At 36.2% G+C, this 12423-nt stretch overlaps 1 pseudogene; it reads right to left on the bottom strand.

The window, feature by feature from the left end:
* Positions 1-5622: 5622 nt before the first annotated feature.
* On the bottom strand, positions 5623-6376 carry LOC124233451 (40S ribosomal protein SA-like; annotated as a pseudogene).
* Between the last annotated feature and the right edge of the window lie 6047 nt (positions 6377-12423).

Below are 12423 nucleotides of genomic sequence, written 5' to 3'. Positions count from 1 at the left end.
CAAACACTGCAAGTATAAATTTCTGTCATTATGTTCCAATGCATCCATTTATCTTTAAGACACTATCTTTATTTTACTGGTCAGGAAACAAATCTGCTTTCTGTCCTGGAGGGAGACACTGTTTCTGTCTTCCAAGGTTATTTGCTATATAAACATCCTTGAAAGATAATCTGAAACAGAAGCTGACGTAAGACATACAGAATGTGAAAGAGACCCATGGAGAAATGTCTCCCAATAATATACTTGAGTCTATTTATGGTCTTTCTATTCTATTCCACTGATCTGTTTGTCTACTCATGTTAGTACCTCATTCTTTTAATTATAGAGATGTCATAGCGTTTTAATATCTTGTAGAGGTAGACACCCTTATACATTTTCCCTTTTAGTGTTTTCTGACTATTCTTAAATTTATGAATTAACTTAGAGATAAGTGACATCTTTATGATGTTGAATCATCTTACCTAAGAATGATGGATAGCTTTCTATTTGTTCAAGTTTATTTTTTCTCTTTTGGTAGCTGTATAAATTTTTCTAATACAGTTTTGTACATTTCTTGTTATATTTATTTTTAAATATTTAATCTTTTTGCCATTATAAATTTTTTCTACTTCTATGCCATTTAACTGGTTATTTGCATATATGAATATTATTGATTTCATATATTAATATTTTATCCTACTTCTTTATTGAGTTCTTTTATTGTTGGAGCTAGTTTTATCATTGATTCTCTGGGTTTTCCAGGAATAGTATGATATCTTCTTTACCAATTATTCCTCTAATTGATTTCTCCTGTTTAAATGTATTTAGTGTCTTGAATTCAGTGTTGGAGATAGCATCCTTGCCTTGTTCCTGATCTTAGAAGATGTGCCTTTAGTGTTTCCTCATTAAGTAAGATGTCAACCTTAGGACTAAGTTATATCTTATCACGTTAAAAAAAAAAGCATCAATCAATTCCTATTTTCTTGAGTTTTTCTTTTATTTAAGAATGGATTATGGAACATTTCAAAGTTTTCTTCAGCATTTATGAAAATGATCATGCAATTTTTTCTCCTTAGTTCTATTTACATGATATTATATTAATGGATTTCCTAATATTGGGACAATCTGTCATTCCTTGAGAATATCCCACTTGGTCATGTGGTATTATTTTCTCAATATAATGGTCAATTCTGTTTGCTAATATTTTATTTAGTACTTTTGCATTGATATGAATAAGTGATATTGGTCTAAAGTTTTCTTTTTGTACTATGTTTGTTAGGCTTACCTATCAGTGTTACACTCACTTTTTTCCTGTTTCTTTTACATTAATTGTTGTTTAAGCTTTCTATCTCCAGTGCAGTAATTTTTGGTATTGTGTATTTCTCTAGGAAATTAGACATTTAAATTAGGTTTTCAAATATGTTTGCATAGAGGTCTGAAATCTGTCTCATGATTTTTTCCATTACAATGTTTATTTTCTCTTATTTTGTATTTTTATATTTGGACTTTCTTTTTTTTCCGTGATCAAGTTAGCTCATGGTTGTATATTGTTAATGAAAAAAATAGGATTTTGATTAATTAGGTCTACTCTTATTCTAGTCTCTATCATTAATTTCTGTGTTTATCTTTATGACTTCCTTCCTTCTGTTTTCTTTGGTTTACTTTATTCTTTCTCTATTTTTGGAAATGGGAATTTAATATTTTTATTTAAATTCTTTTATTTTTATTGATATGTGTATAATTGTATAATTCAGATCACTGCTTAAAGGTGTCTGTATAAATAGTGTTTTCATTATCATCAGTCATGTGCTGTGTAATAACATTTCAGTCAGTGATGGACCACATATGTGACAGGGGTCCCATAAGATTAGTACCATATAGCTTAGGTCTAGTAGGCTATACTATCTAGGTTTGTGTAAGTACCTTTACGATGTCTACACAATGACGAAATCACCTAATGATGCATTTTCAGAACATATCCCTGTCGTTAAGCGATACATGACTGTATTTTTTAGAAGTTGTGTAATTTTACTTTGTATTTTTCCTTTCACAAGAGTTATTTAATAGGTGTGTTTAAAACATTCCATTTGGAAGGGTCTTTTTATTATTTGGTTTTGTTAGTAACTTCTGGTCTTATTGCATTAAGATCAGAGTATTCTTTATCTTTATAAAACTTAGTGATGTTATCTGTCTGAGCTAATTTATAGTCAATTTTTGTAAATGTTCCATGAGAACTTGAGCCTGGGGGATATTCTCTTCTTTTGGGGGTATAAAATTGATAAATTTTGATGAGATGTTCCTTAGTGATTATGTTGTTTAGGTCTTCACTATCCTAACCTATTTTTTTGCCCTCTTGATCTGTCTTGTACTGAGAGTGATATGTTAATATCTCTCCATTTATTAGTATGTTTCCATCCATGTCCTTGCATTTTCTTTAGCTTTTTGCTTGAAAAAGGTGTTTTCTGTGCTATTTAGTGTAAGGATATTTATAGCTATTATGTTCATTGTTAATTATGGTTTTCAGTGTTAACAAGTAACTTTGTCATACTTAGGCTTGAATTCTACTTTGTCTGATATCAGGATCACTACCCCTTTTTCTCTACTGTCTTTATTTGCTGGGCATAACTTTGTCTATTTATTTTTAATCTCTTTTTGGTGTGTCTGTCTCTTATATACAGCTTATAGTTGAGTCTACCTTTGTGAGCGAAATTAAAAATTTTCTTTTAATAGGTGAATTAAGCCCATTTGTTTTCATATGACTAATGTGTTTGTTCTTAACTCTGTCCTAATATTTTATAATTATACATATTATTTTGTATATTTTTCCCTTAAATATGTATGTTCCTTGCTCTTTACCTTTATTATTTTTAGTTTTCTTAACATTTAGAAAGGTTTTTATTTTTATTCCAGTGTTCACCTTTGTACTGTAACTTTTAAAATGCCTTTAGTTCCTTTTTTCTTATCATTTATTGTGTGAGTTTTTAATATCCTTTTACTCCCACCTATTGCCTATACATCAATCAGTGAGCTTATTTTGTTTCCCTTGTCCTCCCATTTTTATTGCATTATTTTTATTCTTTACACAACATATAGCATGTAGTCATCTTCCACCCATGCCCATGCCTTTATTTTAGCTTTAACTCTATATTTATAAATCCTAAAATGCTGCTTATATATCTTTTTGCTAAAGTTTTTCCAAGTTATTAGTTTTAGAAGAAGCTCATCATCTAAAAAATTCTTTAAGAATGGCTCATGGATATAGACTTCCTAAGTTTTTGTTGATATTTGATGAGAAGCTTAGATGATATAAAATCCACTTTCTTTCGTTGAGTATTTAAAAAAAATATGCTACTCCATTGTTGCCTTGCTATGGTTATGTTTGAGAAGTCGTCTGCTAGTCTAATTCTTTTGCCCTCTTGTAGTTTATTTGATCTTTGGCTTGAACTTGAGGAATTTTTCTTTATCATTTAAGTCTAATAGTTTTACTAGACTATATCTTGTGGTTAGTTGATCTGGGTTAATTTTTTCATGTGGCTGGTGGGGTAGAATCAGGTCTTATTTGTGGAAAAATTTCTGGAAGATAGTTTTAAATATTAGTGCAGTTATGTTGGTTTGTTATTTTTCTTTCAGGGACTTCAATTATACCTATGCAATTCCTTCTTTGTCTTTTATTTCCAGTACTTTCTCTTTGACCATTTATTCTGCTTTCATCTCATTTTTCTTCTTCTGATTTTCTTTTAAGATTGCTTTTCTTTAATGCTTCTTATTCCCTGCTTTCCCTTTGGTGTCTTGTAACTTAGTCTGCATTGCTGAAAACATTTTTGTCCTTTTCCATTTTTTTCCAGGTTCAATCAATATTCTTGTCCTTTCTTTCTGTTTTATATCCATTTTTGTTATTAATTATTGAAGTTTTTTCTTATCTGTTTGCTTCTCAAAGTTTTTGCTTGAGTATATTTAATTCTCAGTTTGGATGTTTTCTTACAGTTTTCTTCTATTTCAAAGTTTATTTGGGGTGGGGTTTTCATCATTTGAAATCTGTTAAAAGTTGTTATCTGATTCTTTTATTCTCCTGTTCATTTTGTGGTTTTGGGATTTACAAGTTTCCTAGTTGAGTGGTCTCCTTTTCTCTCAGTGGGGCAAAATCTGGTTTCTTTAGTTGATTTTACTTTTGGGTGATGGAGGCAGGGGTTGTGTGTCTTCCAATTTTTTGTTCCTTTACTTTGTCTTCCAGATCCCTAAATTTTCTGTTTGTACTATTTTCCCCTTTACCATAGAATTGCCAAAGTATACTTTTCCCTTTCATTCTTTGCATTTTTCTTTTCCAGAAACTATACCTTTCAAAGACTGCAAGTTGAAATCATAGGTACATTTAAATGTATTCTGTGTCATAAACACTTTCACATTACTAGAATAACTTTTTAATAGTTTTACACTTCACCTGAACTTTCTCATTCTGACAGTGATTTTTGGATAAATCTTAGGCTCCTTGCAAGTCCACACTTCTCTCTGCCCCTGTAGTTTTCCCCAAAATACCCTTTATCATCGCAGAGGCTTATAATAGGACCATGTATATCACTCACCAGAATTTGGTGTGTTTTTCCTTTTAAAAAATTTTTTATAGTTATTTTAAAGTTGGACTCCTTTTTCTTCTGTTTATGTGAAGGGAATAGTATTTTATAGTTTTATCTGTTCATGTTTTTGTTTGGTGTTATTTTGGAAGGATATATGGGGGATACAAAGATGTAGGTTGCTGCCATTATTTTAGGCTATCATAATTATCCCCATTGCTTTTTAAATAGACTTTCTTTTTAAATGGGCTTTCTGTAGTGCTTGTAAAGTTTATTCTTGCTTTTCCTCACTACCAAATTAACATTCAGATTTTTTGGTTCTAAGTTATTTATCACTTATTGACCTTTCCAGCTACCAAAATTTTATTTTTATTAACTCCTCTCTCATTTTCCCCATCTTTGGGTATTTATATCTTTGAATAATACTCAGTTTTATACCTGAGAGTTTTAGGCTAGTCAGTTTATGGAGGGACCAAGGGCTGATGTATGTTTTTAATCCACAATCTTTATCCAGAGGTTTAAGATGTTTTCATATGAGACATAGCTAAGGCTTTTCAGGAAAAAATATCCCTGTTATTTATTCTGAGAAAATTATAATATGCATGACTTAAAAGGTGCTGTCCTTATGTGTTTTAGGAAGAAAGGAGAATGAGGGTAATAATTCTCCATCTGTATAGTATATAAAAACTCCCTAGGGAGATTTGAAAGAAAGTAGAACTTCACACTCTATTTCTGTAGTTCTGACTCAGTTGGTCTGAGAGAGGACCCTGAGATATTTATTTTAAACAATCATCCTGGGTTAATTGTGATGCTGTTGTTTTAGGAACTCCACTTGACACATACTAAACTGAGGATAGACTTTAATAAAAATGAATGAAAGCCTGTCCATATGTATGTGAATTTCCTTGATAATTGAAATAGATATTGGTGGCCTTTATATATGTATTTGATATATTTATGTATATTTTATATATTATATATTTCAATATCTTTACATATATTTATATTTTAAGGAGACTTTAGTTTCTGTCAACTTTATTTCCATTTTCTGGTTAGGAGTCTGTGGAAGAGCAACTTAAGACCACTCAGTGGTTGTTTCTCCCTATTTAGTAGCCACAGCAGTGGGGGCTGTAGACCGGTCCTTAGTGGCAGGCTGAGTGCTCCAGTCTTTGGTATGGAAGTGCTGAATAGGCACGGAGGGCACTTGTATGCCTTCAGGCCAGTCTGCAACCTCAGGTTGAAGAGCAGTAAATTTGGGAGTGGGAACAGTCCATTCATCCTGAAATTCCTCCTTGGTCACAGCCTTTTCAGCAGTGGCCTGCTCTTCCTTGTCAATATCTTCAGGAACTCTGTAGATGTAGAGATCAGGCATGACCTCTGGGAGACGGTGCCATGTATGCACAGGACTTCCCCAGCCAGTGTCCACCACATCTGACCCACTGAGTGAGCTTCCTTGTTTCATGGGATGGCAGTGTCCACACAGAGAAGAGAAAAGTCTGTCTTACACAGACCCATGATAGTTAACATAGGATGCCTCTGTGAGAGGCTGGTGGTTAGCCCTGGAATCAGTAGCCACCGGAAGTCATGGCTCCTGGAAGGCTGCTTGGATCTGGTTAGTGAAGGTTCCAGGAATGAAGAGGCCCCAGTAGTACTGGCTCCAGGGGCAGCAGCCAACTTCAGCATGGCTTGCTGGCCAGTATTCCTGCATGATATGATACTGATGTCAGCTGAGTTTTCAACAGCAACAATGGTGTGAGCTGCCAGCAGATGCTTCTCCCAGGTTCTCTTCAGATTTCTGAGGTAAGGTCATCACTTTTCTTTTTGTAGATAATTATTCCATTTGCAAATCAAGGTTGGTGCCACCTAAGTGGGTTCTTGCTGCAGGGAATTTGAAGACATCCTCCTCCTTCATTTTCAGGACATCAAGGGCTCTGGTGAAAGTTTTCTGTTGTGAAAGTTTCCCTTTGAATTATTGCAGTAACCCAATACAACACCGTGGGGACCACTCTCTGGGTAGCATGGAAAGGCTTGGTGGCATTTATCCTGAGTGTTTTAGTTGTGGCAGTCATTATTTCTTATCAACATTTACTTCTCCTCTACTTCTGGAACAGAAGAGAATTGTATTTATATACTCTCTTAGGGCTAGATGTGGTCTGTAACAAAATAATAATAAAATTAAAGAGGTTAGAATAAGTGTAATAATGCCTATTTCATTTGCTAATTTTTTATAACATATTAGCCTCTATGAAGTTGCTCAAAAGAGTAAATAGGAGAGATTTCATCAAGATGGCAGCATAGGCAGACTATGAATTCACCTCCTCGCATAAACACAACCAGGTTACAACTATTCTTGGAAAAATTACCCTGGAGAGGGAACTGAAAACTGGATTTAAAACCCCCTGCAACAAGGGACAGTCCTGACTAAGGCAGAAGGCAGAAATTCCTTCTGGAGAGAAAAAAAAAAACCACCTTTGCGAGCAGCAGAGTTTCACAGCCAGCCAGCCAGGAGCCACCCTAGGGTATGCAGCCCTCCCTGGAGGAGTGGGGACCTGAGCAGGGACATGTTACTGCTATAAGCATCCTTCAGACTCAGCACAACTGAGACAGGTGTCCTAATATTTGGCTTCACTGGCTATTAACTGCAACAGGGGATACCCCCAGAAAAGCTATCAGATAAAAGCTGAAAAAACCCAGCTCTTAAAGAGCCAATGCACAAATTCACCCATCTCAGAGAGCAACCTAAAATCACCAAAAAGAAAGCTGCACAGTCTTTTGGTGAAAAGAGACTCACATGGTAGTCTCTGGATGCATCTCAGTGAGAGGTGAGACCTCTCCAGAGACAGAGATATCGGTGGCAGCCATTGTTGTGACCTAGTACATGTGTGCTGACACAGATGCTGGCAGATGCCATTGAAGATATTACCCTGGTCTGTTAGCTGTTGTGTCTGCCATACCCACTAGAGTGCAGATTTAATCCAGTTCAGCCTGGGCAGGCAGCCCACCCTAGGGACTGGGCCCAACCAACAGAAAGCCCTCAGGCTACTTGTGGGCCTGCATAGACTGAGTTATTTGATCCTTTACAGGCAGGTGAGTGTGTCTGCCTCTATGGGGCAGGACCTGTATGAGGGCCAGGTGAACTGTGGGGGACATTGGTAGATAGTTGAGGGCCTCTGCAATGGGGCAACTGGGTATGCTCCAGGGGGTCAGGAAGTGTGCATGGGCCAGGGTTGTGTTGACAGTGTGTGTGGACCTGTTGTTTGTCGGGGGGGGGGTAGGGCTTATCAGTGATGGAAGACCTGTGCTTCACAAAGAGCCACAATGAGGATCAGCCCACCTTCCAAAATCTGAAACAATGGGGTGCTCCCATGCCTAGGGCCAGCCCCACCCAGCTTCAATCCTAAGATAGCTGACATCAGCCTTCCAGGCCTGAGGCCTACAGCAACTGGAACCCCCAGAGCCTAGCAACCAGATACACTGGGGCCTACTCAATTAACAGGAAACTGCAACAGGAGTGTGCTATTAGACCTTGTAGCCAATGGTACTGGGGCTCCTCAAACCTGATTTACAAACAGCCAGCCAGGGAGGGAAAGACTAGATTCTCTGGGTGCCTGCAGTAAGAGCAACGTTGCCACAGCAGAATGACAAAAGTAGCCCATACAGAGGTCACTCCTGGAACATTTGGACTGGTGATGAGAGGGAAGCACACTGCCAGGCCTCAAAAGGCATCTCTTACGTAAGGTCACTTCTCCAAGATCAGGAGACATAGCTAACTCACCTAATACAAAGATATAAGCACAGAAAAAGAGGCATAATGAGGAGGCAAAGGAATACATTCCAAGCAAGGGAACAGAAAAAACCCCAGAAAAAGAACTAAATGAAACAGAAATAAACAATTTACCTGACAAAGAGTTCAAACAAAAACTCATAAAGATACTCACTGGTATTGGGAGAAGACTGGATGAACCCAGTGAGAACATCAACAAAGAATTGGAAAATATAAAGAAGAACCAATCAGAAATGAAGAATACAATACTGGAAATGAAAAATTCACTAGAGAGACTCAATAGCAGACTAGATGATACAGAGGAATGGATCAGCCAGCTGGATGAAAGGCTGGAGGAAATCACCCAACTGAACAGACAAAAAAAAAAAAAGAATTAGAATGAGAACAGTCTAAGGGAACTCTGGGACAATATCAAGCACACTAACATTCGTATTATAGGTGTCCCAGAAGGAGAGAGAGACAAAGGGGCAGAGAATCTATTTGAAAAAGTAATAGATGAAAACTTTCCTAACCTAAGGAAGCAGACTGACATCCAAGTACAGGAAGCACAAAGAGCACCAAACAAGATAAACCCAAAGAGGCCCACATCAAGACACATTACAATTAAAAGGTCCAAAATTAAAGACAGAATCCTAAAAGTGGCAAGAGAAAGGCAAGAAGTGACATACAAAGGAAAGCCCATAGGCTATTGGCAGATTTCTCAGCTGAAACCCTACAGGCGAGAAGAGAATGGCATGACTTATTTAATATTATGAAAGGAAAAAACCTACAGCCAAGAATATTCTATCCAGCAAGGTTATCATTCAGAATGGAAGGGGAGATAAAGAGTTTCCAAGACAAGCAAAAATTAAAGGAGTTTATCACCAAGAAACCAGTTATATAAGAAATGCTGAAGGGACTTATTTAAGTGGGAAAGAGAAGACCACAAATAGGAATAAGAAAATTATCAAAAAACAAAACAAAACAAAACAGGCAGTAAAATCACTCATAAAGGCAAAAATACAGTAAAGATAGCAGATCAACCACCTATGAAGATAATATGAAGGTTAAAAGACAAAAGTACTAAAATTACCTATTTCAATAATAAGAGGATAATGGATATACACACAAAATAAGATATTAGATATGATTTCAAAAACATAAAATGTGGAAGGAGGGTAGTAAAAAAGTAGAGCTTGAAGAAAGAGATAAAGCTAAAGAGGTTATCAACTCAATATAGATTGCTATATACGTAGAATATTATATAGGAACCTCACAGTCATCACAAAACCTATAATAAATAAACAAGTAAGAGGAAAGAAATCAAACATATTACTAAAGAAAGCCATCAAACCACAAGGGAAGAGAGCGAGAGAAGAAGAAAGGAACAGAGAAGAACTCCTAAAACACCCAGAAAAAAAAGTAACAAAATGGCAACAAACACATATTTGTCAATAGCTACTTTAAATGTCAATGGACTAAATTCTCCAATCAAAAAGGCATAGGATGGCCAATTGGATAAAAAAACAAGACCCATATATATGCTGCATATAAGACACACATCTCAGACCTAAACACACTCAAACTGGAAGTGAAAGACCACTTCTGGGTATTTATCCAAAGAACTTGAAAACACAAAGGCATAAAGATACATGCACCCCTATGTTCATTGCAGCATTATTCACAATAGCCAAGACTTGGAAGCAACCTACGTGCCCATGAAGGGATGAATGGATAAAGAAGATGTGGCATATATACACAATGGAATACTACTCAGCCATAAGAAATGATGAAATCTGGCTATCTGTGACAACCTGGATGGACCTTGAGGGTATTATGCTAAGCAAAATAAGTCAGAGGGAGAAAGTGAAATACCATATGATCTTACTCAGAAGTAGAAGATTAAAATGACGACAAACAGATAGCAAGAGAGATTGGATTGCTGGTTACCAGATGGGAAGCGGGGAGAGAGGAAGGTAAAAGGGGTGATTAGGCACATGAATGGTAATGGATTGTGATTAGTCTTTGGGTGGTGAACACGATGTAATCTACACAGGATTTGAAATATTACAACATACACTTGAAAGTTGTATAATGTTATAATCCAGTGTTACTGCAATAAAAAAAGTAAAAAAAAAATTAGAAAAAGGTAAATAAATCTTCATTAGTATGCACCTTGGAGGATATCATGTGAGAGAAAGCCCTAGAAAAATCAGCACTTTTAGTTTTGAATATTTGTTCTTTTGATTTTTTTAAAGACTTTATTCTTTTCCTTTTTCTCCCCAAAGTCCCCTGGTACATAGTTGTATATCTTCGTTGTGGGTCCTTCTAGTTGTGGCATGTGGGACGCCGCCTCAGCATGGCTTGATGAGTGGTGCCATGTCCGCGCCCAGGATTCGAACCAACGAAACACTGGGCCGCCTGCAGTGGAGTGCGCGAACTTAACCACTCGGCCACGGGGCCAGCCCCTTGTTCTCTTGATTTTTGATTTGCAGTTTATACTTGAAACCATTCATTGGTTTCTGTGTCTGTAGTGTTTTACTTTGTGTAGCATTTCTTCTACAGAAGTCATGGAGTCTCTTTATAAACCTCTGGATGATGAATGACCATCTCGTTGAGGTGCCCCCAAGTTTCCATCTCCCTAGTAATTGTGGCCCATGCTATCCAGCCTATATGCTAAGTCTGTCAATTACAAACATATCTTCAAAATTTAGTAAAGATCTCAGTCTATTCTGGGTGCTATAATAAAGTACCATAGACTAGGTGGCTTATAAACACAGAAACTTATTTCTCACAGTTCTAGAGGCTGGAAATCAGATGTGAGCGTGCCAGCATTTTTGAATTTTTGTGAAGACCCTCTTTTGGGTTGCAGACTGCTAACTTCTCCTTGTATCCTCACGTGGCAGAAAGAGTGAGCTAGCTCTCTGGGCCCCTTATTAAGACACTAATCCCATTCATGAAGGCTTAACCCTTATAACCTAATTACCTCTCAGAGGCCCCACTTTCAAATACTATCACAGTGGAATTAGGGTTTCAGCATATGAATTTTGGGGAGACACACAGTCCACTGCAAGATCCATTCAGACATTTTTGCATGATAAAAGAATATGTCACTGGCAACAATTTTGTTATGTGCGTTACCTAATATAAAAGTAAAACAGTCTTTGTACTTTATTCAATAATTACAAAAAGAAGAGAAATAAAAAGTGTGCTCTTCAAAGATATTGGTATAGTGCCTTGCATACTAAATGCAGCTATTTGAACTCAGAATAAATTTTATTCAGCTTTGTCTATATAGGAAAACCTTATTACTCTTGGCAGGAGATGATTTTTATATTTTGTATTCTAACTTCTTCTACTCAACTAAGCCCATTTTGCTTGCGAACTTTTATTGAGAAATTATTATTTGCCAGGCACTGTTCTGATGCTCTACGTCTAAAATCTCAGCTAATGCTTATTACAACACTATGATGCAGGTGCTGTTATTATCTTAATTTTAGAGAAAAATAACCTGAAGAACAGGAAAATGAAGTAATTTGTCCCTGATTGCTTAGTTAATAGTTAGAACAACTAAGGTTTATGCCTTGTGTCTCCTTCAGAACTTTTTATATTACCAGTACTCTGCAGTTATTTCTTTAACTTGTGGCAAATGGCAACATCCATCCTTATATCTGAGATGATTCAAAGCACCTGGCCTGGAGCCTCGCACACAAAACCCATCTAAAGTTTGTTTGCTGTGGCCTTGTTTTAAACAACCCAGGGCACACTTATACTCGTTACTAACCAAAAGTTGCATAGTAAGAAGAAAAATATATTTTGTCTCCTTTATTTGGATGAATTTAAAACTAGTAGAATTTTGCTCACCTATACAGACAGAAAATTGGAAATTTTATAAAATTAGGAAGCAACAATTATGCACAAGTATAGCCCATCTTAGCCTGTTTTCAAAGTTATAAAGATTCTACCCAGAGAAGAAAATGGTACTGTTCTCAAGAACACTGTGCTTTGTCTTTTGTGTGTGTTATTACATATGCTTTTCTTACTCTTCCTAATATTTCTCAAGAGGTACACTTCCATCAACTGTGAATCAAACAATATCTATTGTGCAATGCT

This window comes from Equus quagga, unplaced genomic scaffold (genome assembly GCF_021613505.1).
Source record: "Equus quagga isolate Etosha38 unplaced genomic scaffold, UCLA_HA_Equagga_1.0 203_RagTag, whole genome shotgun sequence".
Taxonomy (NCBI): domain Eukaryota; kingdom Metazoa; phylum Chordata; class Mammalia; order Perissodactyla; family Equidae; genus Equus; species Equus quagga.
Note: the sequence above shows the minus strand (reverse complement) of the source record. Positions and strands in the feature narration are given on the sequence as shown.